The sequence below is a fragment of the Colobus angolensis genome, unplaced genomic scaffold (assembly GCF_000951035.1).
Source record: "Colobus angolensis palliatus isolate OR3802 unplaced genomic scaffold, Cang.pa_1.0 Scaffold78, whole genome shotgun sequence".
Lineage (NCBI taxonomy): Eukaryota > Metazoa > Chordata > Mammalia > Primates > Cercopithecidae > Colobus > Colobus angolensis.
In genome coordinates this window covers 5,231,512-5,258,540 of record NW_012121598.1, presented here as the reverse complement: position 1 = coordinate 5,258,540, position 27,029 = coordinate 5,231,512, and the positions used below count along the sequence as shown (strand labels likewise).

The window sequence follows — 27,029 nt, the reverse complement described above, 5'->3', positions numbered from 1 at the left end:
GACTGGTAAAAGTTTGGTAAGTAGATCTGGTAGCTGGTGTCCCCTTCCACGGTTCATTTTCATCCTTCCGAATTCTTGATTCCCATAGAGGAAGCCATCCTCAGAAGCCAGCCTCTTGGGATTTTCCTTTTGTTTCTCCAAGATTAACCAGTTCTGTACTGTCAGCAGGAGCAGGCAACTAGGGAAGGAGAGGCTCTTCAGGGCTTTCAGCATTTTTTCAAGGAGTGCTTTTCTCCCTCAATTCCTCACTGGTAGTGAAGCTGCTTTCTTGTAACGTCTTCCTCTTCTTCTGATGAGATGCTGATTCTGATTGCCATCTAGCAGCTTCCGGTGGTGGTAAGTGGTCAAGAGTGTTTTTCCGGGACTTGATCTCAGGTTTTCAAGAATACCCCCTAGAGACCCAGTCTGTGTTCTGTATCATCCCTCCAGCTTTCAGAGTAGCCTTGCTTTTCCCCTTGACGTGGTCATGTTTGATCTTCCTGCACTGCTGGGAAATCTTCCTTTTGGGGGAGAGGATTAGGTCTGGGTTGAGGTGAGTAGATGGGTAGCATTCAATGGTTAGTGAGATGAAGTGGAAATTTAGCTGTGGGCGGGTTGGAATGATCTGTTTCTTTTCTCCAGATCCCTATTTTTTTTTGCTGTTTTCATCTTGGTGACTAAGGTTTTACAAATATTCTTTATTATTCTCCTTTTGCGAAAAAATAAATTTGGGGGAGTTAGTTGGAAATGGGAGATAGGACATTTTCTTTTTTGTTGTTTGAAATTTCTATTTTTTATTCTGTCAGCATGCCTATTAAATGACCAATGACAGTAGCATAAATGTGCATTTCTTCTTGGTTTGTAGGTCTTGTTCACTTCTTTTGGTAGTAGTTGGTTTTATTTTTTTCATGGGGTTTGTATCCAGTGCACCTATTCAATATATTGTTTATGGTCAATTTATGCTTTAGACATGAACAGTTTGCACTGAGCTAGCCCTCTGAGGTTTGAGGGTTATGTTTTCAGTGCTAAAATTTGTCTGAACAGAAAAAGGTATCCTTCTAGTTGTTTTGTTTTATAGGCAAGAGAGTGTCTCGGGTCTCTGGTTAACAATTAGCTGTTTTGAAGAAAAGAAAACTGGTGAAAAACATTAATTGGAAGCTGAAGGCTTGTTAGAAAGGAAATGAGGAAATAGAGGTATTCTTGTGGGATTACCAACACCTGTGCCCATGAAGCATTTTCCCCCCCCCTTTTACTCAGCTCTTGCTCCATGCTGGCCTTTACTGCAAAATGTAATCTCAGAGTGATTTCAGTTTTGATTTTTTTAAATTTATTTTTTATTTTTTATGTGATATGTAATAACTGCACATATTTATGGGGTACATGTGATATTTTGGTACATGCATATGATGTGTAATGATCAAATCAGGGCAATTAGCATATATATCACCTTAAACACTTATCATTTCTTTGTGTTGGGAACATTCCAAATCTGCTAGCTATTTTGAGATACAATAAATTAGCATTATCTATTGTCATCCTACTGTGGTATCAAATACTAGAATCTGTTCCTTCTATCTAACTATATGTTTGTACCCATTAACCAGCCTGTCTTGATTCCCTTCTTCCTCTTCCCCTTCCTAGCCTCTGGTAACCACCATTCTCCCTCTCTACCTTCATGAGATCAACTTTTTTAGCTCCCACATATGACAGAGGATATGTGATATTTGTCTTTCTGTGCGTGGTTTATTTTGCTTAACATAATATCTTCCAGTTCCATCCCCGTTGCTGCAAATGATAGAGTTTTATTCTTTTTCATGGCTGAGTAATATTCCATTGTATATAAATACCACATTTAAAAATTTTATTCCTCAAGAATAAACATGATTGCTTCCATATCTTGGCTATTGTGAATACTACTGTAATAAACAAGGGAGTGCAGATATCTCTTCAATGTACTTATTTTATTTCTTTTGGATATGTTCCCAGTAGTGGGATTGCTGAATCATATGGTGGATCTATTTTCACTTTTTTTGAGAAACCACAGAGTGATTTATTTTAACCTATATTGTGCCTGTATATTGTCTCTGCAGAAGTCTTTAAAAATGAGGGAACAAATGATTTTTTTGTGTCCCTGGAGGATTTTTTTGTGGGTGGGAGAATTTTATTTTGTTCATATGTGGCATATTGAATATTTTCATTTAGGGGGAAAAAAGTTAACTAACCATCTAAAAGTAAATTGGAAATTGTAGCTCTCATTGAAATTAAACTTAATGTATGTTTGGCCAGATGCAGTGACTCACGCCTGTAATCCCAGCACTTTGGGAGGCTGAGGCGAGTGGATTACTTGAGGTCAGGAGTTCGAGACTACCGTGGCCAACATGGTGAAACCCCGTCTCTACTAAAAATACAAAAATTTGCCAGGCATGGTGGCGCATGCCTGTAATCCCAACTACTCAGGAGGCTGAGGCAGGAGAATTGCCTGAACTATGTGGTGGAAGTTGCAGTGAGCTGAGATCAGGCCACTGCACTTCAGCCTGGGTGACAGAGCAAGACTCTGTCTCTAAAAAAAAATATAAAATAAAAAAACAAAACAAAACTTAATGTATGTAATCTAGATTCTTGTATAGCATGAGTAAGAATTAGAAACAAGTATTTATTTTTAGGATTTCTCATGAAAAGATATTAAAAAATGGTAACCCCCTAGCAACATTATATATTTCAAATATAATAAAAATTCTTGTTAAATATTACATATTGATTGTTATGTTTTTGGAAACATGTTCCTTCCTTACTTTAAAGCTACCTTGCTTTTATTTCTCCTTTTATTTACTCAACTGAAATTTGAGTACCTACCCAGTGCCAGGCAGTGTGCTAGATGCCTGGGGGAAGAGGTCACAGAGGGAGGGCCACAGCATTTCATTTCAATGGATCCTTCTCTGACCTTTCTTTTGCAGTTGAGCGCCCTCTAGAGCTCTGTCCTTGTTCCTCATCCTGTCTTTTCCTCACCTCTCCTTGTTCTTTCTGGATGAGGTCATTCATTCCCCTTGACTTCACTCCTTCCTTATATGTTGATGATTTCAAGTCTACAAATCTGTTTTTTTGTCTTTAGTGCTGTGAAGATGTTTTCAATGATCAAGAGGTATTTTAAGCCTACATTTTCAAACTAAATTCATTATTTTTTCATCCCAATTCCTTCTTCTGCCCCTCCACCTTCTCCTCCTTTTCTCTTCACTGCTGTATTTATCATCATAGTGGCACCTCTATTCCCTCAGAGTCCCAAGGCAGAAACCTGGAAGTCACCCCAGATTCCTCCTTGTTCTGCATCCAAACACACAGAGTGTTTATTTTATTTTGAAAAGACGGGATCTCACTATGTTGCCCAGGCTGGTCTCTAACTCCTGGGCTCAAGCAATCCATCTGCCTCGTCCTTCCAAAATGCTGGGATTACAGGCATGAGCCACCATGTCTGGCCCATACAGATCATTTATCATTTATAAACTGCATATTTAACTATGGAAACATTTCTAGAATTCAGCCCCATTTGCCAGTTGTCATTGCTCCCCCATCTCCTTTTCTGCCAGCCCATACTGTGAGATTAACCTTCCTAAAATCTCTGACAGCCTGGACTGGCACAGAAAGACAAAAAGGAACAAGGATAATGGAAAAGAGGGCTGAATTTTAATTGTGCCATTCTACTTAGATACCTCTTCTGTCTCCCTGCAACCTGCAGGAGCAACCACAGGATCTTGACCATAGCGATGCTCTGTGTCACCTCATCTATAAAATGGGGATAATGATAATTCCTGCTCATAGAGTTTTGGTGAGGACTGAATAAGATAACACACGTCAAGTGCTCAGCACAAGGCCAAGTCCCCAGTGAATGGCAGTGATGGTGAGGACACTGATGAAGATGATCCTGTCTTTCAGAATCCAGCTCTTACCTTCCTTGCCAGCCCCATATCACTGCACATTCTTCCTGTGCCTGTATAATCTGCTTGCCATGACTGTCACTGCTCCCTAAACCTTCCTTCCCTTTCATAACACTTGGCCTTTCCTCATGCTATTCCTTTAACTTGTCTTTACCTTGTTTTGTTTAGCAAGCTCTTCCTTTCCTTTCAAAAGGACTCAACTCAGAATTGCCATCTGTGAGGTCTTCGCTGACTCTGCAAAGCAGGCTGGGTGACTGCATTCCCTCTGCCTCCATAGTTCTCCATCCCTCCTTCTACCATAGCCCTGCACTCATCAGCCTTTTAAAAAATATTTGTTTATTTATTTATTTTGAGACAGGGACTTGTGTGTTACCCAGGCTGGAGTGAAGTGGTGCAATCACAGCTCACTGCAACCTTAAGCTTCTGGGCTCAAGTGGTCCTCCCACTTTAGCCTCCCAGGCAATGGGACTGGAGGTGTGAGCCACCATGCCCAACTAATTTTTTGTGTTTTTTGTAAAGACGGGATTTTGCCATGTTTCCCAGACTGCTCTCAAACTCCTGGACTCAAGTGAGGAGATAGGGGGCATCTGCCTACCTTGGCCTCCCAAAGTGTTGGGATTACAGGTGTGAGCCACTGCGCCTGGCCTACACTCACCATTCGAATGGTCTTTTATGTGTCTGTCTGCTCTCATCTTCCCCAGACTGTGGGCTTTTGAAAGACTAGAAATGAATTTTTGCCTCCCTCGTGCCCAGCCTAGGTTAGATATAGACTAGGCACCTGATAAGTCTTTGATAATTGAATGTCAGTAGAGGGAGGAGATGGTTCTCAAATTTGGTAGGAGGTTTTCTCCACGTGGAGAGTTAAAAAAATACATTTTAAGAAAAATAAAAATAATCATTGCTTTCCCTTATTGAGTACTAACTTTGTGGCAGGAGGCGTTGAGCTAATTTCTTTATGGGGATGGATTGGTTTAGTTTTCCTAGTGATCCTATGAGTTTCTCTGATTGTCCACAGAGGAGAAAACTGGAGCTTAGAAGGGAGGGGAACTTGCTTGAGATTCTAGGGTTAATCTAGACAGGAGCAAAGTTGGGCGGCCTAACCCCAGCACTGGTGGAGCAATAGGGAAGTGAGAAGAGGAAGGAAGATGGCCAAAGCAGGGTTGAGAGAAGAGGGACAGGATGAGGACAAGGAGGGGAAAATGAGAAAGAGACCAGCAAGAGCAGGCTAGGAAAGGAAGAGAAGGAAAGGAGAAAAGGAAAATAGAATGCATTTCTATAAGTGCTTCCATTGTTTCCTGAAGTTTTGATTGTAGTAACTCAGGAATGGAAAACCAAACATTGTATGTTCTCACTCTTAAGTGGGAGCTAAGCTATGAGGATGCAAAGGCATAAGAATGACACAGTGGACTTTATGGACTCAGGGGGAAAGGGTAGGAAGGGGATGAGGAATAAAGGACTACAAATTGGGTGCAGTTTATACTACTCGGGTGATGGGTGCACCAAAATCTCACAGATCACCACTAAAGAACTTACTCATGTAACCAAACACTGTTTCCCAATAACCTATGGAAATAATAATAATAATAAAAAAAGAGGAAACCAGGAAACCAGGAGACCAAGAAGGAGAATGAACAGGGGATACGTGAGAGGAAGAAGGGCAGCTTTGAAATGTTGTGACTGGGTAATGGCTGCATGACTAGAATATAAAGAGACTCCTGTATGGACATGACAACTCACAACAATTAACCTGCTATTTGTTAACTATTGTTATACAGGAAATATAACAATAATTTATTGTTGAGGCATGGTAATTGCATATACCTGTAGTTGCAAGCCATTTATAAATTTGGCTTTTTTTTTTTTTTTGAGATGGAGTTTTGCTCTGTTGCCCAGGCTGGAGTACAGTGGTGCGATCTCAGCTCACTGCAACCTCCGCCTTCTGGGCTCAAGCGATTCTCCTGCCTCAGCCTCCCAAGTAGCTGGGACTACAGGCATGCGCCATCACGCCCAGCTAATTTTTGTATTTTTAGCAGACATGGGGTGTCTCCATGTTGGTCAGGCTGGTCTCGAACTCCTGATCTCAGGTGATCCGCCCGCCTCAGCCTCCCAAAGTGCTGGGATTACAGGTGTGAGCCACCGTGCCCGGCCTTATAAATTTGACTTTTACACACACCCACACATACACATATACACAGATTTGCTTAATATTTTTTTTTTTACTTCTACTTTTGTACAGTTCGTACAATCTACAAGCACTGTGGCTGTTGGCAGCTGTCACCAATACCGAATAGAATTATCTCTAGTGCCCACCGTCACACTCACACTCAAAGCTGCACACATTCAGGATAGAAGCCTAGGCTTGTTCCTTTTCTCTCACTGGTCTTAGCTCTTAGGCTGAGATTTCTCTGCTTCATCTGGATCGCCAGTCTCTGGGGTCTCATAGCTGAGTTTCAGTTCCCTAATCCTACCTGATCCTCAGGGGGCCAGCACTGGGGCTGCAGGCAATATTTTGGATTGGCAGGCAGGGATGCCTGTGGATGTGACAGCAAGGTCACCCCACATGGGTCCCAAGGTGGGAGGACTCTTTGAGACTTTGCTCTTCAGGCTCTGGGAACCTAGGGCCAGAGGGAGGAAAGGGGAAGGGCTGGGCAGCCGGAGGAGAGACGGGCTTGTTCCTTCCTCCTGTCGTCCTTTCTTACCATCCTCAGGCTCGGCTCCTGCTCAAGCCTACACTGGTGCAGCCCTCACAGGGAGCCTCTTCCTCTCCATGCTTGGTTGGGTTAGTGTTCAGAGAGATGTTGGGTTGGGATGGGAAGCAGGGGCCTTACTGAGAATTGTGAAGAAACGTTAGGGAAATGGAAAGGAAACTGGGAGAGAAGGAGATGGAGTAAGAGGAGAAAAAGTAGACTGGGGAGGTGGAAATGAGGTGGAGGGAACACACTTTTACGGAGTGAACTGTTCATATCTGTGTACTTAACCTCACACAGCTTGGAGGAAGGCATTCCCATCTCCACTTTACAGATGTGGAGTTGAGTCTCAGGCAGGGTACGTGACTTGCTCAAAGTAATGCTAGATAGAAAGCCACTGAGCTGGGACTTGAACCTTGCTATTCTAAAAGTCTCTCCTGTGTAGAACTCTGTCTCCAAAGAGGAGAGGAGGCAAGCAGAACAGAACAGAGAAGGGAACATAGAAAGAGATCTAGGGTTGGGTACATTGGGTATTGAGTCTGGGCTTGGGCACGTTCCATATTGGGTCCCTTCCTCCTTGGCCTGCTTTGTCCTGAGTCTTCAGAGAACTGGAGAACACCCACACCTAAAGGAAGCAGAAGATCCCCACCCTGGTGGGAACACTTCAGTTCCTCCCTAGGCTCTCAGATAGGAGACAGACAGGGAGGGGCTTGCCTGGGCAGGTCTCCGGGCCAGCGAGGGGGCTGCCAAGGCTCTGCCGGTGCTTGCTCCTGGCCTCCACTGCTCCTGTCTCTTTCTCAACTGCCCCGGCTCCTTCCTTTTCCCGTTCTTTTCCAATCTCCTCTAATTCCTTTGCTTTTCTGTCACTCTACTTCATATCTTCAATCTTTCTTTTTCCGCTGGCCCTAACCCCTCAGTTTACCACATGCCCCCTAGCTCCTCACTGCAAACAGCTTCTGTTTAAGTCCCATCATCTGTTCACCCTTATGTCCGTTTATTTATTTATTTGTGTAGAGACAAGGTCTCACAATTTGCTCAGGCTGGTCTAAAACTCCTGGATTCAAACAGTCCTCCCACTTCAGCCTCCCAAAGTGTTGGGATTACAGGCATAAGCCACCCTGCCTGGCCATTATCTCCTTTCTTTTACTGCAGAATGTCTTAAAGGAGTTACACTCGCGGTCCTCATTTGTTCCTAATGTTTACGCAGAAACGTTGACAAAGAGACATCAGTGGTCTGCCTTTAAGATAACTAATATCAAATGCACACTCTCATTATGTGCCCTGTCCCCATGACCCACCCAGGTTGGCTCTGAGGTTTACAGAGCTTATTTGCCCCAGATTCTGTAATGAGTTAGTGGAAAAAGCTGGAATCCAAGAACAGGGTGTGTGGGCCCAAAGGACAGGCTTCTGACCACCATGTCCTGCTTCCCCATCCCCCCGAACAGCTCTAAGGGTTGTTCTCTTGGATGGCTTTTGGTGAGTTTACTATGGCCAGAGTGGGCCATTTGTCCCATAGACTGTGGACTGTAATTCAATAGCACACCCAAAGCAGATCTTTCTGGGGGCAGATTAATAGTAGCTCAGGAAACTGATGATATAAAATAAGAATGACAATTTATTAATTTAAAATACATACTCTGTCAGGAGGACCAGAATGTTCACTTCAGCATGACAAGTGCATTCTTTCCCTGTGGGCAGGCTTCTGTGGGAAAGCAGATTATTATCAGCAGGTTGCCTGGTGAGCATGGAATCAGAGCAAGGGGAATTAGCTGTAATAACTTGATTGCTGTACGGCCTCAGATCATTAAAGAGACTCTCCATTTTAATCCTTTGCTTAAAGTGTTGTGTCACCTGCACCCAGATGTGCCCATTTTCACTGTAAGAAGAGACTTCCCTGTGGAAGGCTGCTCTCTTCCTCACAGGATGCTTAAGTAGCAGTTTCAGCATGGAGGTCTTGTTATCTTCAATCTCAAGGTGTCTAAAACCAATTCTTTAATTTCCCTGCACAAACTGGCATCTTCTTTTGACTTTGCTATTTCTTGCATTAGAAAATTATTTTCCGTGACCAAGATTCAATACTTAAACCTGAAATGTAAAAAAAAAAATAATTATGGAAATGTGAATTTCAATCTTTAAAACAAATATGCATTGCTTTTTAAAATAAATTAATATATGTAAAGTCCTTAGCTATTATTGGCTACATTCCTCTCTCTGCTTTCTCACACTTCCCTTATTAAAAACAACCCTCTAGGATTTTCACATGAAGAAACTACCATTTTAATCCCTGGCATAAGATGAAGCTAAGGGAAAGATAAGACCCATCCAGCAGCTTTCCTTTTTCCATTTCCTCTACTTTGAGGAAGTTTTTAAGAGGGAGAACTTATTCTTGTAAATATTGTTTGCTTCAGTACTTGTAAAGGGTTAAATTTCAAAATCCTAAGTTCCTGCTTCTAGAGGAGCTAGACTTGACTTTAGCAAACCTTTTTCTTTCAACTGATTTTGTTTACTCTATTTCCTTAGATCTTTACTGTTCCAAAAGTTCAACGAAAGATGACTTTTTCTTTACTCCCACAACCTTTAAAGGTGGAGCGAGTATCGGTGGTGGTATTTCGGTGAGTTGATAAATTTGCAAGAATGACAGGACTAAATGTTGCTTCTAGAGTTAAACTAGAATCTGCTACATTACTATGAGTCCTCCGTAAAGTATACCTGATTGTCACTGCTACTAGAAAAAGACTGGATTTGAGGAAACATGGACTTGAATGTCAATTCTTATTTTTTTCGATGTTACTTTAGGTTTTAGAGAGTGACAACACTTGACTAGGATCATTAATAAGAAACAACTTCTGGAAATCTTATAGAAATATTGTTTATTTCATGCAATAGTGATTATATAATTCCTGTGACAGAATATTTTCTATACAAGGAAAAATGGCTAAAATTGAAAAATAGATTTATTCTGTATGTTCAAAATAAAAGGTTTCAAAGACACTTTGGAAGATGGTATTGGAGAAATTAACAGTAGCAACATAGCTGTATGTTTTAAAAGCAATTTCAGGAAGAATATGGAAGAATATGACATTGCTTTATGTTTGAATATCTAGAAACTTTTAAAATGAGAAGTGCTAGCTGGAAGATCTAAAATAAGATAGAGAAGAGGTTACATGGATATTTTCTCCTTAGTTACCTTATATTACACAATCGTATTTAAGTTCGTCTTTGTTATCTGTTAGTACCAATCCCGCAAACCAATCTAGCAAACCGATAAGGACAAAGAAAGGATAAGCTGCCAAGTGCCTGGTACTTTGATTAGCTTTCTGAGAGGTAAATGTCTTCTGTCTGCATTCTCATTGCCACTGTTTGGGTACAGAGTCCTCTTTTTTTTTCATCTTGCTTAAAGAATTGTTCTTCTTTTCCTCTGCTCTGGGGACTCAGCGCATGAACACAGAACATGTTGACTTAGTCCCACTGGAGAATTTTCAAGCCCTGAGAAGTTGGCTTAGAACTTGTTGATGAGCCTTTACCCTCTGGCCAAGTGGGGCCACCAGATACAGATGTCGTCGTCACAGAATTCATTCACCTGCCCAATACCATTTTGTATTTGTTGCTATGACTATTCTGCGAAACAAAAACAATTTTGTTTTTTGTTTGAGTATTTTGTGAAACAAAGAAACAACAAAGTCCTTCACCGATGAAAACTCACTTGTGTCTGTGGTATTTTTCACAGGAAGTCTTTACCGCCAAATATCCTTTTGTGTATCTTCCTTTATAACTATAGTGCCTCCTCTCCCCAGATTTGCTCATTTTCTCTTCTTTCTTCTGCTCTTCAATTTGCCTGCAACACTCTTCCTATTGCTAACCCAGTTTTGCTTATGCTTTGAAGTTCTTCCCAGGCTGAAGATAAGGGTGTGTAAGAAGATAGGGACCAGAAAAAGGGAGGGAGCAGCCAAAAAAGCTGCAGCCACTCCAGCTTGAGAAGGCAGATCTGAGACATTTTGGGCCTGGGGACTGGGGTCTGGGATCCAGGGAGGGATAGTTGCTAAAAGGAAAATGTCTTTTAGCATTTGGAGCCCTTCCTCCATTTCTTGTGGAAATTAGTCTTTCATTCAACAAGTGTTTACTGAGCATTACTATGTGCCAGACAGGCATTAGATGCTGGAGATACAGCTATGGAGCCCTGTCCTAAAGGAGTTTGTGGAATAATAGGAAAATAGCCAATATAATAGAAAAATGTATTCTAGATGATCAGGGCTCTCACATGAGCAGTGCCAGGTTCTACGGGAACACACAGGAAATGCTCCTCCTATCTGATTTGGGGAGGTCAGAGAAGGCCTCCTAAAGGAAATGATATATGAGTTGCCATTTGACAGATGAAAAGGAGCTAGTCTGATAAAGGGAGTGGAGACAGATGGCTACAGGCAGAGGGAAGAGCATGTGTGAAGGCTCCCAAATGGAAAGAAGCTGAGTTGTATATTTCTGGAGTGCAGACATGAGGAGGTGCAGAGGAGCATGGGAACAGGGAAGGAGAGTGATAAGGAATCAGGCTGGAAAGATAAGCAGGGACTACGTTGCAGAAGGTCCTAGGAGTCATGTTACAGCTTTTTTCCTGAGGCCAACAAGAGGTGTTGGCAGGGTTTTTAGCAGGAGTGTAACATGATGCCCTTCCCCTTTTATAATGATGAGTCTGGTTTTGATGTGGACACTGGTCTACAGGTGGCCAAGCCTGGAACAAGGGAGGAACATAGAGGGAGAGCAGGCACTGGTCAGCAGGCATGTCCTGGAGATAACCCACTGCTTGGGGCTGGGGTGGGGGAATAGAGAGGTGGGGCTAGGGGGGATGGTCTTGGGTAGCCTTGCTGGCAGCTGGTTGAAGGTGCGGAGGGAGCCACAGGGGAGTTACTGATGGGGTCATATATGATGACCTAGCCTTGCTTTTAGCAACACCTGGCAGCGACACCCCTATCTCCTTGCTTGGATTCGTAAGTTTTAGTTACCTGGCCCCTAGAAAACACTGGGTTATGCAAAGTATCAGTGACCCTGTTTGTCAGGCATACCCCAGGGGCCAGAAAACGAAGAAATGGTCTCAGGCATTTTAGACTTCTTGGCGCTTTGTAGTGGAGAGTGCGTGTTGATGAACTTCCCCTGCAACCTCTTTTCTTGTAACTACTAAGCCATAAGTGTTGTTCTTCCCCTTCTCTGGTCACCATATGACTGACCAACTTCTTCTTTATGTACGTTGGCTGCATCCTGCCACACCACTTTCCTGAGCAGGAAACAAACCAGTCATTTTTTTTTTTTTCTAACTGAAAGAGCATGCGGTCAGTACCTCTGCCTGCACTGTCATATGTTTGCAAAAGTGCGTTTATTTCCATGGTATTTTTGGGTTTTGAATGTTTGAAATCACTTGTTTGCTCCTTCATTTCTCATTCTAAATCTCTAAGAGTTTACAGTATGAAGGAAATTAGACCACATGTAGGGAAAAATGAAATCTAATAATGATATTATTCTGGTTTTAAAAAAATAACTGCCCAGAGAAGACTACATACATGAGAATAAATTGAGGGAAAGTTTTGGATTGCATTTTGTTTCTCTAGAGCCTGGGCAATAATTTCCTCTCACACACAGTTCTTGAAGTTCAGTTGTGGTTCTCAGCTATGGCTTGTGATAGAGTCACCTATGGCACTTAAATAAAAGGCAGATTCTGGAACCTCACCCCTGAGATATTCTGATTCACAGGATTTGAGATCTGTTTCACTCAATTTTAACGCCAAATTGAGTGGCATATTTGTGCTTACCTTGAGTTGTCTCACGTGGCCTTTAAAATACAAATAGATTATTTTTGTACAGAATTATTCTTATCTGGCTGGACTAAAGCCTGATAAATTCAATCTGTTGTTCCTTCCTATGTCAGTGACTTCCTAGTTATCTAGATTTGTCTAGGAAGAAAATTAAAGGAGGTAAATTTATAGTTATTGTGCATTTTTCAGATACTAATATTTCATACTTCTATTTTCTTAGGTAGGCCACCTATTGAGACCTGGTGAAAGATCAGGTAGTTCTGCAGTAAAAAGAAATCGCTTGGTAAGTTTTGAGTTCTTCCAATGATGCAAAGTGATGTTTTAAAAATATAATTTTAATTTTTTCATGGGAGTTTAATTTATATCCAAAAAGCCCACAGGTCTAGGTGTTCAGCTCAATGAACTTTGACAATTATATACACCCATGTAACTACCAAGGGCAGTTACAAGTATATACAAGCTTTATACAAGTATAAAGCAAGATACAGAACATTGATTTCTATCACCCCAGAAAGTTCCCTTGTGCCCCTTTTCATTCATTCTTTCTACACCCATTGTGACCGTCTTTTGATTTCTGTCAGATCAGTTTTACCTACTTTTGGAATGAATATAAATGAAATCATACAGCATGTGTTCTTTTGTATTGCTGCTTTTGCTCAGCATAAGGTTTTTGACATACACTCATACAGTTGCATGTATCAATAGTTCTTCATTTTAAATTTCAAAGCAGTGTTCCATTGTGTGAACACACCAACATTTAAAACAGAGTTCATATAATTAGAAATAATTTTGGTCGTGATTGCAGAAAACACACTTTGGTTTTTTGGTTGAGTAATTTGGTGGAGTAATTAATAGTATCATTAACACTTCAGTTTACTGAATCCAATTTCTTTAATATAGCATCCACACCAGAGAGTGTTGATTTTCTCTTTTGTCTCTAGTTAGTCAGTGACAGGCTACTATGTAATTTTTCCTTCAGTGGACATGAGTCCAACCTATTACGGCTGTTTTCTTTATTTTTGACCATAGACTCTTTAGAGACTAAAGGCTGGATTAGAGTTTACATAGTGCCCTGACCCTCCCTCCAATATCGTCCCTGATAGGTGGTTAACCTACTTCCACAGGTAATTAGAGCATGATGCATTTCATTCCCTTATTAGATACTTATTCATTGCAACATTCAGTCTTATAATGAGCTGAACTCTGTCTCAATGTAGTTCCCACCCATAGGCCGTTAGTTATGCCCTCTGGGGAAATATATTCATATTCCCAATGGTAATCAGGAGTCTAGAATTATTGTCACCCATTTTTTTCGAGTAAAATGATTTAATTATATTTAATCTTAATAGTGTAAAGATAAGATTAACTGGCTTTAACACAAACAGATTTTCAACAGGACCCAGTGTTGCAAAGTTTTGATATGTTCTAACATGACCCAAGATCCAGGTCTCATTCTCTTAAACAGTAATTCATATGTATATGTGTATGTATATATTAATGCATATATGTAAAAGTAGGTAATTTTTGGAAATAAAAATAAGAAAGCAGAAGTCACCATAATCATGCTGCCTAGAGATAAATACTTGAGGTTGCTGTGTTGCACATCTTTACAGGGCTCCAATTATAGTGACCTCTATTAATGTATTTGTGTATATTGATCCAAATATATATCCCCAAATGGAATTATCCTGTACATTATTTTGAAACTTCCTCTTTAAACTTAGAATTATAATCAAAGACATCTTTTATGTCTTTAAACATTTCTCAATAACATTATTCTTATTTACATTTCCCCTAACTTTTAATTTTGAAAATGTTGAATGTTACATAATTGAAAGAATGATACGATGAACACCCATAACTTAATTCTACAATTATTACTATTTTGCCACATTTGCTTCCTTACTGTCTGTCTCTTTTTCTATACAAACACATTCCCTCATGTGTACAAACACACACATGGGGTCTTTTTGTTTTTCAAATTTCAATAGGATTTTGGGGAACAGGTAGTGTTTGGTTACATGAATAAGTTCTTTAGTGGTGATTTCTGAGATTTGTGCACCCATCACCTGAGCAGCATACACTGGTCCCAATTTGTAGTCTTTTTTCCCTCACTCCCCCTCCCACCCTTTCCCCCAAGTCCCCAAAATCCATTGTATCATTCTTATGCCTTTGCATCCTCATAGCTTAGCTCCCACTTATGGGTGAGAACGTACGATGTTTGGTTTTCCATTCCTGAGTTACTTCACTTAGAATAATGGTCTCCAATTCCATCCAGGTTGCTGCAAATGCCATTATTTCGTTCCTTCTTACGACTGAGTAGTATTCCATGGTGTATGTATGTGTGTGTGTGTGTGTGCGTGTGTATATATGCCACATTTTCTTTATCTGCTTGTTGATTGATGGGCATTTGGGCTGCTTCCATATTTTTTGCGATTGTGAATTGTGCTGCTATAAACATGCGTGTGCAAGTATCTTTTTTGTATAATGACTTCTCTTCCTCTGGGTAGATACCCAGGAGTGGGATTGCTGGGTCAGACGGTAGATCTACTTTTAGTTCTTTAAGGAATCTTCACATTATTTTCCATAATGGTTGCACTAGATTACATTCCTACCAACAGTGTAAAAGTATTTCCTTTTTACCACATCTGCATCAACATTTATTCTTTTTTGATTATGCCATTCTTGCAGGAGTGAGGTGGTACTGCATTGTGGTTTTGATTTGCTTTTCCCTGATCATTAGTGATGTTGAGCATTTTTTCCTATGTTTTGTTGACCATTTGTATATCCTCTTTTGAGAATTGTCTATTCATGTCCTTAGCTTTTTGATGGGATCCGCTTGTTTTTTTTCTTGCTGATTTGTTTGAGTTCCTTGTAGATTCTGGATATTAGTCTTTTGTTGGATGTATAGATTGTGAAGATTTTTCTCCTACATGTGGGTTGTCTGTTTGCTGATTATTTCTTTTGCTGTGCAGAAGCTTTTTAGTTTAATTAGGTAACATCTATTTATGTTCGTTTTTGTTGCATTTGCTTTTGGGTTCTTGGTCATGAAATCTTTGCCTAAGCCAATGTCTAGAAGGGTTTTTCTGATGTTATCTTCTAGAATTTTTATAGTTTCAGGTCTTAGATTTAAGTCTTTGATCCATCTTTTTTTTTTTTTTATTATACTTTAAGTTCTAGGGTACATGTGCATAACGTGCAGGTTTGTTACATATGTATACTTGTGCAATGTTGGTGTGCTGCACCCATCAACTCGTCAGCACCCATCAATTCATCATTTATATCAGGTATAACTCCCCAATGCAATCCCTCCCCCCTCCCCCTCCCCATGATTGATCCATCTTGAGTTGATTTTTGTATAAGGTGAGAGATGGGAATCCAGTTTCGTTCTTCCGCATGTGGCTTGCCAATTATCCCAGCACCATTTGTTAAATTGGGTATCCTTTCCCTCCTTGATGATTTTGTTTGATTTGTCAAAGATCCATTGACTGTAAATATTTAGCTTTATTTCTGGGTTCTCTACTCTGTTGCATTGGTCTACATGCCTGTTTTTATACCAGTATTACGCTGTTTTGGTGACTAGGGCCTTATAGTATAGTTTGAAGTTGGGTAATGTAATGCCTCTATATTTGTTCTTTTTGCTTAGTCTTGCTTTGGCTATGTGGGCTCTTTTTGGTTCCACATGAATTTTAGGATTGTTTTTTCTAGTTCTGTGAAAAATGATGGTGGTATTTTTATGGGAATTTCATTGAATTTGTAGATTGCTTGTGGCAGTATAGTCATTTTCACAATATTGATTCTACCCATCCATGACCATGTGTTTCCATTTGTTTGTGTCATCTATGATTTCTTTCAGCAGTGTTTTATAGTCTCCCTTGTAGAGGTCTTTCACCTCCTTGGTTAAGTATATTCCTAAGTATCTTTTTTATGGCTACGATTAAAGGGTTTGAGTTCTTCATTTGATTCTCAGCTTGGTTGCTGTTGGTGTATAGCAGAGCTACTGATTTGTGTATATTAATTTTGTATCCTGAAACTGCTGAATTCATTTACCATTTGTAGGAACTTTTTGGAAGAGTCTTTCGGGTTTTCTAGGTGTATGATCATGTCATCAGCAAACAGCAACAGTTTGACTTCCTCTTTACTGATTTGGATGCCCTTTGTTTCTTTCTCTTGTCTGATTGCTCTGGCTAGGACTTCTAATACTGTGTTGAATAGAAGTGGTGAAAATGGGCATCCTTGTCTTGTTCCAGTTCTCTAGGGGAATGCTTTCAACCTTTACCTATTCAGCATAATGTTGGCTGTGGGTTTGCCCATAGATGGCTTTCATTAACTTAAGGTGTGCCTCTTCTATGCTGATTTTGCTGGGGGTTTTAATCATAAAAGATGCTGGATTTTGTCAAATACTTTTTCTGCATCTATTGAGATTATCATGTGATTTTTGTTTTTAATTCTGTTTATGTGGTATATCACATTTATTGACTTGTGTATGTTAAACCATCCCTGGATCCCTGGTATGAAACTCACTTGATCATGGCGGACAATCTTTTTGATATGTTGTTGGATTTGGTTAGCTGGTATTTTGTTGAGGAGTTTTGCATCTATGTTCATAAAGGATATAGTTCTGTAGTTTTTTTTTGTTATGTCCATCCCTGATTTTGGTATTAGGGTGATACTGCCTTCATAGAATGATTTAGGGAGGATTCTCTCTTTGTCCATCTAGTGGAATAGTGTCAAAAGGATTGGTACCAATTCTTTGAATGTCTGATAGAATTCATTTGTGAATCCATGTGATCCTGGACTTTTTTGTTGTTGGCAACTTTTAAATTACCATTTCAATCTCACTGCTTGTTATTGGTCTGTTCAGAGTTTCTATTTGTTCCTGGTTTAATCTAAGAGGGTTGTATATTTCCAGGAATTTATCCATATCCTCTAGGTTTTCTAGTTTATGGGCGTAAAGGTGTTCACAGTGGCCTTGAATGATCTTTTGTGTTTCTGTGGTATTGGTTGTAATATCTCCTGTTTCATTTCTAATTGAGCTTACTTGGATCTTCTCTCTTCTTTTCTTGGTTAATCTCACTAATGGTCTATCAATTTTATTTATCTTTTCAAAGAATCAGCTTTTTGTTTCATTTGTCTTTTTTTTGTGTGTTTTTTTTTGTTTCAAATTCATGTAGTGTGCTCTGATCTTGGTTATTTCCTTTCTTCTGCTGTGCTTGAGTTTGGTTTGTTCTTGTTTCTGTAGTTTCTTGAGATGTGACCTTAGATTGTCTATTTGTGCTGTTTCAGACTTCTTGATGTGGGCATTTAATGCTATGAAGTTTCCTCTTAGCACCGCCTTTGCTGTATCCCAGAGGGTTTGTTAGGTTGTATCACTGTTATTGTTCAGTTTGAAGAATTTTAAAATTTCCATCTTGATTTCATTGTTGATCCAATGATCATTCAGGAGCAGGTTATTTAATTTCCACTTATTTGCATGGTTTTAAGGGTTCCTTTTGGAGTTGATTTCCAATTTTATTCCACTGTGGTTTAAGAGAGTACTTGCTATAATTTCAATGTACTCGAAATTGTTGAAACTTGTTTTTTGGACTTTCACATGGTCTGTCTTGGAGAATGTTCCATGTGCTGATGAATAGAATATATATTCTGCATTTGTTGGGTAGAATGTTCTGTAAATATCTGTTAAGTCCATGTGTTTTAGGGTATAGTTTAAGTTCATCGTTTCCTTGTTGACTTTCTGTCTTGATGACCCATCTAGTGCTGTTAGTGGAATATTGAAGTCTTCCACTATTATTGTGTTTCTGTCTATCTTGTTTCTTAGGTCTAGTAGTAATTGTTTTATAAATTTGGGAGCTCCAGTGTTAGGTGCATATATATTTAACATTGTGATAATTTCCTGTTGGACTAGTCCTTTTATCATATAATTTCCCTCTTTGTCTTTTTTAACTGTTATTGCTTTAAGGTTTGTTTTGTCTGTTATGAGAATAGCTACTCCTGCTTGCTTTTGTTGTCTATGTGCATAGAAAATCTTTTTCCACCCTATTTCCTTAAGTTTATCTGAGTCTTTACGATACACAGGTTGCTGTTGTTTTTGTCAAATGTTGTAGACATCATGACACTTACCCCAAATACTTCAGCACACATCCCCTAAGAACATGTACTTTCTCCTGCATACGCACATTATCATCACCATATCCGAGAAATGTAACATTGATAAATAGCATATATCCCATTTTTTCCTTTCCTCAGTGGTCCCCAATACATCTCATCTCTTGGAATTGGTTTTAATTTTTGGTACAGTATCCAATCAATGTTCATAAACTGAATTTGGCTAATTCCTTTATTTTCTTTTTATTATTTTTTAAATTATACTTTAAGTTCTAGGGTACATGTGCACAACGTGCAGGTTTGTTACATATGTATACATGTGCCATGTTGGTGTGCTGCACCCATTAACTCATCATTTACATTAGGTATATCTCCTAATGCTATCCCTCCCCCCTCCCCCCTCCTCGCAATATAATTTTTCATTATTTTGAATTTTGGGAAAGTCTAGTCTAACCATTTTATTGAATATTCTAGCATGGTTTAATTTCCTCTAAAGTAATGTGGGTTAAACATTTTTGGCACAAATACTATGTACATAATATTTGCTTTTTAATGAACAATTCATTAATTAGTTAATTGACAGTTTTTTGATGAGGAATGGAACTTGTTAATCCTTCTGACACAGAACTTCATTTTACAGACAAATAGTAATTGCTACGTAATCAGTCTAAGTTTTGGCTGTGTAACTATGTCTGCATTCACTTCCTGACGGTGACTGGCAGAGAAAGCTGAGGCCAGTCACTTCTTCTTGGACTTATTACAATGGCCCATGACCTGCAAGACTGACATGTGATGAAATGATTTCCATCATTTGTATCATCATGAGTGGGACTGACACATCTTTAGATGACATTGGTTTCTGTAGATCTGGCAATAGTCTGGAGAGCTTTTTATTTTAACCTAAAACATGCATTCATTTATTTAGTCACTCCACAGACATTTTTGAGTCCTTATAATTTGTGAGGTAGCACCAACCTTGACTTCAAATGGCTTTTTACATTTCAATAAAATATATGTATTCTCACACAATTTTTAAGTTTATGGTAGCAAGGATAACTTAAAAATAGTTTATTAAGCATCACTGTAAGTGGTATATTTGCCTACAAGTGGTATCTTTGCCAGAGGGGCACAGACTGAGATCTTCTAATCAGCCTGGAGTTGTCAGAGGGAAAAATCATGCAGAGATGATATTTTATCTCAGTGAGAAAGTTCATGTCTGCAGCCTTTAATAAAGGTGCATTTACATTTGTATGCTCTTTCACAACATCATTGGGACGCATAGGACATTGATGATGTGTTTGAAAATATGACAAGCCAGCCACGGGTTTTGTGGGAAAATAACAACTTTCTCCCAGATATGCTTTATTCTTTATTATCTCCATATTCAGATGTCTTGCATCCTTTAAGATGTAAAAATTTCCAGCCCCTTGACTCAAGTGTTTAAAATATTATTATTACAGTCTATTTTCTGTTTGTTTTTTGAAATTCACTCTTTTCTTATGGCTTGTATGAGATGCCTAAAGACAAATTGTTTTAAAATGTACATGTGACATGGTGCAGTGGCTCACACCTGTAATCTCAGCACTTTGGGAGGCTGAGGTGGGATGATCACTTGAGGTCAGGAGTTTTAGACCAGAGTGGCAACACAGTGAGACCCCTGTCTCTACCAAAAATTTAAAAATTAGCCAGGCACAGTGGCATGTGCCTGTAGTTCCGGCTCCTTGGGGGACTGAGGTGGGAGGATCACATGGGCCCAGGAGACTGAGGCTTCAGTGAGCTCTGATCGTGCCACTGCACTCCTGCCTAAGTGACAGACTGGGACCTAGTTTCTAAAAAAAAAAAAAAAATTAGAAAAGAAAAAAAATTGTACACGTGCTTTTCCACAAAGCAGTCAGGAAGGATGTTGTTTACGGGTAAAATACCTAATTCAGATCTCATTAGTTTAGAAATATGGGAAGCAAAAGAAGTGCATAATTAGAGACCTTCTTTAAACCAGCTAAGCTGTTCTTTATTCCAAAATGTGGGGGTTGTGGAGCCAGACGCATTACTGCCTTAGTATGTTTATGGGGTGTAGGGTAGGATGAATCAGACCAGGGCCGTGTGTGTCTTCTGTGGGCCCAGGCACTTTTGCCTTTGTGGGTCCCTTCCTCCATAAAAACATATTAAAAATTATGTTTGATGAATATGTCAGTATAAAGACAAATATAATCCAGGCTAGATTCATTATTATGCATCCATTACTATTATATTCATTTTTCCTCTGGTTTTAAAATAAAGGAAAATTGAGACAGTTTTGTGGGCTCTTGAAAATATCATGGGCCCTAAGCACTCTGCCTACTATGCCTCCTGGGTAAGTCAGCCCTGAATCAGATACACATATTGGGGAGAAGTGGCCTTCCAGAGAGCAACTCTGTATATCTTGGGGAGAAGAGAGACAGCTTCTTATGCTTATTTTTGTGAACCTACATATAGAAAGTAGTTAAATATGCTTTTAGTGGCAGTAGTGCTTTCAAGTTATTATTGCCACTACAAGTTTAAAAACCATGTGGTAGACTGGACTTGGTGGCTCGTGCCTGTTATCCTAGTGCTTTGGGAGGCTGAGATGGGAGGATCCCTTGAGGCCAGGAGTTGGAGACCAGCCTGGGCCACATAGCAAGACCCTGTCTCTACAAAAAGTTAAAAATTAGCTGGGCATGGTGGCATGGTTCTGTACTACTCGGGAGACTGAGGTAGGAGGATAGCTTGAGCCCAGGAGGTGGAGGTTGCAGTGAGCTATGATTGTGCCATTGTACTCCAGCCTGTGTGACAGAGCGAGACCCTATCTAAAAAAAAAAAAAAAATCACCTGACAATACAGAACTGTATGGTACTCATGTATTTTCATGACACAACCAAAATCTTTAATTTTTTCCTGCCAACTTGTACATACTACTTGATTTTAGGTGACTGTGACATAACAGATCAATAGCATAAGAATTTACTGGGTTTGGCCAGAGTGGGTATTATGGGTTTACAAGGCTCTGTTAATTTTCTGTAATTGTCCTTTGTGAACGCAGTTGTTGCATGACAGAAACAACATGAGTCAGAAGTGATGGGAGTGAACCTGGTTCTACTTACCAGGCATTGGTATTCCAATCCTCTGAGCCTCAATTTTCACATTTGTAAAATTGGGACTGATGTTTACCTCTGAAGGTTACTGTGAATATGAACATAAAATGAAATATTATATGTGAAGTAACTCATAAATTATAAAAGCACTATGTAAATGTTAGACAGTACTGAATTCATAGATATATGATACAGTTCATTGATTTCCATGTTTTTCTCCTGAAAACTCCTAATTTCTAAGTTTTACTAAAACAGTTTTGTCCAGTTTTATGGCTGACATGAGCATTATATATAGGGGTGGGTTTCCTGTTTACTGAGGTCACTTGTATGGGACTCTGATTTCCAAGAGGACACCCTGGAAGCCTCTTCTGTACCCTCTGGGACTCTTTCAAAAGGAAGGGTTGTTTACTTATGGTGACTCTCTAGAGGCCTGCCAGTGCAGTGCAAATGACAGTGGTCAGTTGCTTTGGTTGAAGTTTATATACCTGCTTCTCAGGCATTTACAACAACTTACAATAAATGTTGCATTATCACGTCTGTTTAACAAACCAACAGGCTGTAATAGGACCTAGGGGTCATGAAGGTTCAATGCTAACAGCATTTTGGAATGTATTATTTTTTTGTCTGCAGTTGGGGAATAAAGTGTGTATTTTTTTTTTTGTATAATTAGATTACATAATACTATAAACATTGCTTTGAGCATATATTATTTATCAGGTAATGTGCTTTTCCTTTGATAGAGGGTGATAAAAAAGATGAGTAAGACATGGAACCTACCCTTATAGGTACCTTATCAGTGCAGATTTTTATTAATATATATGTTTAAAGAGTGTTATTTCTCATTGGGTTTGTCTCTTATGGAACAATAAATCCAAAAGCTGTTTTCTCAGGTAGATTTTCAGTTACATTTGTGAAGGAATTGGTTTTTGTTTGAACTTGCATTTCCTCTACCATAATAATTTATTTTGAATTGCATCATGTTTTTAAAAGTCATCTATATTCTTAGTTTGATTGAATGAGGCTGTTGAAATGAAGTACCACATGGTGCTGGTCAGCGAGTGACATACATAAGACAGTGCTGGCTTCACAAAAGCCCTCTCATAACTTTGGGGTTCTATTTCCTAATGAGTTCTCTTCTATGTTTTAATAACTTTTTGGTGTCCAGAGAGAAAGAGCATGGGAAATTTTCTTTGGTTCCACTAGAGATGAGAGAGAAACACCTAATCTCTTCCATTTCAGTATACAAAAATTCTGTGCAAAAACATGATTGAAATTGTTGTAGAGACTGAATCCTTGCTGCTTATTATAAATATTGCAGGGCATAAGCCTTCCATTTGTAAGTTCATCAGCTTTTACAATTGGGAGTGATGGGGAGGCAGTATTGCAGTCCTTAGTCCTAGGTATGGTCTGGAATTTATCCTGTATTTAAGTCACTTTGGAATAGAAGTTTTTTCTCAGACAGGATACACTATATATTTTTAAATCTTGCCCCATAGTTATAGTGCAGATATACAAATAGAAGTACAGATAAGAGATGTCTTCTGCCTTTCAAACACTTCCCAAGTTTGTGTACTGCTCTAACTTTATTCACATAGAACAGTATGTTTTATTACTCAGGATATGGGCTAGGTTAGGATGCTGTAACAAACCACCTGTCACAGAGGACTTCCTAAAGAGAAGCCCCAGGGACTGTTCCTCCCCACCACCCTTCTCTCACCTCTCTGTGGAACTGGGGGAGAGTGGCTATTCTCTCCATGAAAAATCTTTTTTTTCTTGGGTTTCATGACCTTCATGCAGATTCTTCTTGCTTCTCAGGCTGCTCTGCCTCTGTCTCCTTCATTGCACCCTCGTGGTGGAATTTCCCCTGGTTCAGTCTTCTGTATTTTTCTCTCTGTTCATTTTGTTCCTCAGAGAACTCCTCCTCTATCTTGGCTTCTGTTCATCTCTATGGAGATGACTTAAAACCATGGTGTTTATTGTGAAATCTTTCCTAAACATTGTATGTTATTTCCAACTGTTGCTGATTTTGATTTAATAGTTTTATCAGTATAGCTTTAGATTGCATAGAATGAGAAAACCTGGGAATTAGAAGAATCTTCCAAGTCAGTTTATCCAGCTTTATTTCTACTTTGATAATCTGTTTCTAGAGCACTGATGAGTATTTTCCATGAATATTGCTCTGACAAGTAGCTCAGACATCTAATTTGGGAGCTGTCTAATTCTCTTTCTTTTTCTTTTTTTTTTTAGAAACAGGGTCTCACTCTGTCACCCAGGCTGGAGTGCAGTGGTGATCATAGCTCACTACAGCCTCAAACTCCTGGGCTCAAATGATCCTCCCACTTCAGCCTCCCAAGTAGCTAGGTCTACAAGTGTACCACCACGCTTGGCTAGTTTTTTAATTTTTTGGTAAAGACAGGGTCTCACTATATTATTCAGGTTTGTCTTGAAGGCCTGGCCTTAAGTAATCGTTCAGCCTGGGCCTCCTAAAGTGTTAGGATTACAGGCGTGAGCTACTGCGCTCAACCTCATTCTCTGTTTTGACAGTAAATTCAATCATATGTTAACAGAATTTCAGATCCTTGTAAAGTTTAGTTTCTGTTCTGAATTTTGGAATAACACAGAGTATTTGTTCTTCCATCTGCCTTAAAAATAATCAAATATTTGAAGATCTCTCTCATTTTTCCACATGCTCTCTTTCTTTTGCTAATATTCTTTCTCTCTTTCAGTCTCTGATTTTTTAGGTAGACACCTGCAAGTTTTCTCTAATATATGATGACATGGTTCATAGTTTTTAGACTCTCAGTATCTTACCTATAATATGAACTTCACCAGGCAAGGGCTGCTGTCTTTCTCATTTTTGACCCTGCAACATGTAGTATGGTGTGTGTCACTTTGTTCTAGAACCTGGACATCTATTGAGTAGATGTTTGAATGAACACATCATGGTCACAAAACTTTTTGATGCTCTTGGCTTCTCCGGTGGCTTCTGCATTGCCTACAACTGGGTTCGATTGAACCCAGTTCTCAAGATGCAGTCTGACTTAACTTGGAATGGAGTGGTACAAGATTCTGCTGATCCGGAATTTGGTTTCTGCTAAGATTGTATGAATAGCTTTTGGGAATTTGTTCTTATGGCTCACTGAGCTCACAGTGAAGGCAGAAAAACCATGAAAGGGTCTTGAGTCAGATGTTATGTTTCTGTATTTATTAAGTTGATGTAGAGTCCTTGAATTAGTCAGGATTCTCTAGTAAAACAGAATGTATGTGTGTGTGTATATATATATACACATACACACATATATACAAATATATGTGTATATATAAGTGTATGTATATGTCCAAATATATACTTATATGGATATATGTATGTATTTATATGTATTCATATATATTGTATATATAAATACTATATGGATTTGCCTCATATGATTATTGATGCTGAAAAGTCCTGATTTGCAGTTGGCAAGCTGGAGACCCAGGAGAGCCAGTGGCATGATTTCAGTCCAAATGCCAGCAGGCTTGAGACCCAGGAAGAGCCAATGTTTTAGTTTGAGTCTGAAGGCGAAAAAACTGATGTCCCAGCTCGAAGGCAAGAGGAGTTCCTTCTACTCAGCTTCTTGTTCTAGTCAGGCCTTGAGCTGATTGGATGAATCCCACACACATTAGGGGTGGTGATCTGCTTTTCGCTGCCTGCTGATTAAAATGTTGATCTCATCCAGAAAGACCCTCACAGACACACTGGAACTGTGCTTGACCAACTATCTGAGCACCCTGTGGCCAAGTCAAGTTGACACACAAAATCCACCCTCACAGACATACTTTAGTTTATCAAGATGTTTTTGAATTTGTGTATTTCTCCTTTTGGTTTGTCAGGTTTTTCTTTATATATTTTGAGGCTATGTTATTGGATGCATACAAATTTAGAGTTGTTGTATAGTCCTGGAAGATCAATCTTTTGTTACTATGGGATGACTCTATCTCTAGCAGTGCTTGTTGTATTAAAGTTTAATTTATCTGATATGAGTTTAAAGAAATAAAAAGCCCTCAACCTGCATGGAGTTCACATTCTGGGAGTGGGGTGGTGGGGGGGCGGGGAGCGGCACAGGGCAGAAAGACAATCAACAAAATAAATGAATAAATAATCTTCTACATTGGGTGGGAGTGTGCTGCAGTTTCAAAAAGGATAAGCATGGAAGGCTGAATTGAGAAGACATATTTGATAGCAGACCTGAAAGAAGTGAGGCAGCAGCCATGTAGATATTTGAGAGATAAGCATACCAGGGAGAGGGAACAGCAAGTGCAAAGGCCCTGAGATGAGAATGGACCTGGTGTGGTCAAGGAACAAGAGACCACTGAGACTGGAGTTGAATGAAGATAGGGGACAGTGGTTGTCAGGGCTGGATCCAGGTTTATTTATTTATTTATTTATTTTTTATTTTTTTAGATGGAGTCTCACTCTGTCACCCAGGCTGGAGTGTAAGGGATGCAATCTTGGCTGATTGCAACTTCTGCCTCCTGGGTTCAAGCAATTCTTCTGTCTCAGCCTCCCGAGTAGCTGGGACTACAGATGCCCACCACCACGCCTAGCTAATTGTATTTTTAGTAGAGATGGGATTTCACCATGTTGGTCAGTGTGGTCTCAAACTCCTGATCTCAGGTGATCCACCTGCCTCGGCCTCCTAAAGTGCTGGGATTACAGGTGTGAGCCACCGCACCCAGTCTGGATCTAGGTTTTTTGAAGCCTTAAGGTAATATAAAATACAAAATCAGGTATTATAAAAAATATTTATTTAGAGTGAGAAAATCTCTATAAGTTATAATTTTGAAAATATGAAAAATACCCCAAACATCCCAAAGTTCAGAAAAATAACACAATAGCTTCATTTTGCTGAATGTGCCTTTATAATACGTTTTCTTTCTTTATTTTTGGCCTCTTATTTTTGATTGCCTCTCATATAACAATTATTTTGTTACAAAATTTTCTAAAGAGAGACTTAGATAATTCAATTTTCCCTTTAGTGTAGTTAATTAACATTAATTTAAGAATTATGATAGCTTAGAAAAAATTTTCAGCTTTGTGACTTCACAATGTCACATAAACATTTAGAATGGTCAACCTTGGAAAACTTCCACCAAGTTTCTTTCACATATGAACTGTTACAGATATACTTGCCATAAGTAGTGCTGCTATAAGTAGGTTTATGCTGTATAAGCACAGGAATTCTAATACATTTTATTCTGTGAAATCCACATGAAAAAAGAAAAATATGTTTATTATACTTACTAAGTATTATAAGCATATCATGTCATACATTAAGTATTCATCAACTCCTAGTCAAAACAGAATTTATCGCCTCTCAAGAATATGAGGCATATATATATAATATATATACATTTTATATTTAATTATTTCTGGTAAATATT

The 27,029-nt window shown here is 39.2% G+C and overlaps 1 protein-coding gene across 1 annotated transcript in view; it reads left to right on the top strand.

Moving 5' to 3' along the window:
• The first annotated feature begins 444 nt into the window (after positions 1-444).
• Positions 445-27,029, top strand: part of ATP8B4 (ATPase, class I, type 8B, member 4) — a 257,644-nt gene continuing 231,059 nt past the window's right edge. The window contains exons 1-2 of the mRNA XM_011928601.1: positions 445-532; positions 12,614-12,676. The gene's annotated coding sequence lies outside the window, so the exon portion shown is untranslated. The remainder of the gene's footprint in view (positions 533-12,613; positions 12,677-27,029) is intronic.